Source organism: Melanotaenia boesemani, chromosome 21, assembly GCF_017639745.1.
Source record: "Melanotaenia boesemani isolate fMelBoe1 chromosome 21, fMelBoe1.pri, whole genome shotgun sequence".
NCBI lineage: Eukaryota > Metazoa > Chordata > Actinopteri > Atheriniformes > Melanotaeniidae > Melanotaenia > Melanotaenia boesemani.
This window is the reverse complement of record NC_055702.1, coordinates 13441104-13443979: the sequence shown is the minus strand read 5'-3', so window position 1 is coordinate 13443979 and position 2876 is coordinate 13441104.

Sequence of the window (2876 nt, the reverse complement as noted above, 5' to 3'; positions counted from 1 at the left end):
TTATTATTATGGTTGTTTAATCATGTCAAAATAATGGATTAAAGTCACTTGTACCTAAAGTCCAAATCTCCAAAACCTTTCTGTCTTCCATTTAATCCATTCTATTCATAAACACAAAAATACAGGACATTTTTTCTAATTTTCTAAATAGACTGAAATAGCTATTCAGCTATTAAATTACAGTATTTGCCTACACAATTCAATCTAACAGTTTATCAATATTAGGCATTTACCTAATGCTCAGAACAAATGATGCTTTTTGAAAGAAGTCATGCAGAAACAATGTGGTAGAAGACACCTAATGCTCCACACGTTGCCCTTAAGGCAAAGCTAAATTTAAATCCCTGTTTCTGACGTCCACCTTTCACACGTCACAGTTTGGTAGAAGAAAACACCTGATAGCTTTGCATAGCCAAGCTTCACCTCGCAAGTGTGAAGTTTTCATGTTGGGGAAGGAGAAAACCTGATATGGCTCTAACAACATTAAGTCCAGCCACTTAACTGCTGCAGTCAATGAAACTTTCTGGCCTGGCCGCATTTTAAAAGTGTTTTATAACATGTTGAGCAGCCAGCTTTTGCTTTTACATCTAGTTGTGTGAATGTGTGTTAGAGGTTATTATGGTTTACAATTTATGAAAAATGGAAGACATACTAAGTTTTCCCATTTGTATTTTTTGTCTTGAGTTAAACTTATACATTCTTGTTCTTAAATTGTCTGTAGACTAAAGATAAACGAGAAATGTGGTAAAAGGTATTTTGTTTTAGTTTATCATATGAATCATATACATTTGTAAAATAAAAATGTATATGGATTTCACTCTTACCAAATACTTCATTCAGCACAGGGTGAAGTTTATCTGTCATCCGTGCTTCTCCAGCCCCTGTTCATTTTTCTTTTTTCCATATTTTATTAGAGGATCAGCCTCCAGTGTCAAAGGTCATGTGACTTAAATGGGTCATTGTGTCCAGTCAGAAAATTTCAGTCTTACTGTATGAGCTGAATTAATTCTACATTAAAACTATAGGTTTTCATTTCTTTATTTTATCATGCTTTATGATCTGTTTTCTACCAAAATGTATTTACTATGATATAATACAGTAGGGTATATGCTGCAATATAATGCTCAGGAAATGTCTTCTAAGACCAGTGCACCAACTTTACTGTTAAAATGATTTAAGTTGTTGACATTCTGGGAAAAACTCCTTTTTTAAACTCTAATCTGTCTGATGACCAGAGCTAATATTGTGCAAAAATCACATCTGTAAAAACACTGAAACAATATTCAGTGAGTTTGAAAGGCAGAAAAACACAGTGATCATGTGGTCTTGCCCAAACGTTTCAAGCAAAGTGAGCTTTTGCCTCAAGTACACTTTACTTGAATGACTGCACCCGATTCCAGTCCCATATATGATTGTTTAAAGGTCAAACAGCAATTTGTAAATAAGAGAGGTTTGGTATTTTTTTACGGCTGGAGGAGTCAAAAACTTTAATTCATCTACTGAAGGAGGATTAAAAAAATGTATCCATTGTTTTATCTGTTTGTTGTGAAGTGTCCTTGGGTTACATGAAAGCTGCTTAAAATAAAATGTTTTATTATTATTGTTAAAATGCATGTCTATGCAACTTTGATTCTACATTTTGGTCTGTAAGTTCAGCGAGACCAATAACAAAATCCCAAGAGGCCAGGTTTTTGTTTTTTTTTTCAGAGATTTTTTTAGCTATTTTGCCATTTGAGCCGTGACATTTAGTTTCAGGATTAATACAAATGCTGCGTTTAGTCTCATTCATCGCTATGACAACAACAGATCCCCAAAACCAGGTGGCTGAAAACAGAGAAAGACCCTGCGCAAAACAATAATGTCAGCTTGTTTGCTCTGAGGCCTTTTAAATGCCAGATGTGCAGAGCCAGACGGTAGTGTGCCAGGACGCTGCTTTCCTCCAGTCAGCTGATTTTTTTTCCTGTACCAAGCTCCAGTCAAGCATACATTCTGCTCAGTTACTGTGCTTGGGACTTGGGGTTATACTGTGGGACAATGTAGAGTCTCACAATACTTGTTTTGTGCTACAAGTACAGACTGAGTGAAGCTTAAATGTATTAGTATAATGGTGTTTAGAGGTGGATCCTAATTCTTAATTGCTAGATTTCAAACATAATGCCACCAATAACCTCAACCCAGATTCTTGTACCTAAAAAGACCTGACTACTGGTTAAATACATTTGCTTTAATTCAAGCTTGTCAACCATTTGAAGTCAAGGCGGCATCTAAAGACAGCAGTGTGTGGAGATGTTATTTGATGGTTGGGCAAATCAAATCTAAGCACTAGATGAGTAGTTTAAACTGTTAAGGTTCGTCCTGAGGGACACATGAAAGGATGTTTTCAACTTAACCATTAAGACCTGAGGCAACATATGACTTTTAATGCTGGATCCGGACTTGATAAACTGATAGAAAACCATCAGGTATTTGTTAACTTTTACCTGCTACTGGCTCTAAAGGCTAAGAGGAAAAAAAAGTTTACTCAGTAGGAGTCATTCTTTGGACATGTCACATTAATTAAAACCTGAAATGTCAGTTTTGTGATCAAACTTCACAAAAATTTAGGGAACCGTCCATGCCAGTATGATTCATCCTCTGCGGAAACCAGTCAGTGTCCAATGCTGATTGGTATCTAGATTTCTTTTAAAAGATATTTTAGTACCTAAGTAAATAGGTTTTGAAAGAGCCTGCTCTTTTATAGTTTCTGCTATGGACTTTCCAGATGTTCTGTGAATCAAACCACCTGGTACGTCTAGCTAGGGAAATCTGCCAGTGCTAGAAAGAGTAGAAATGGGACATTGCCGTGCACACCACAATATGGAAACGCAGTCTAATGA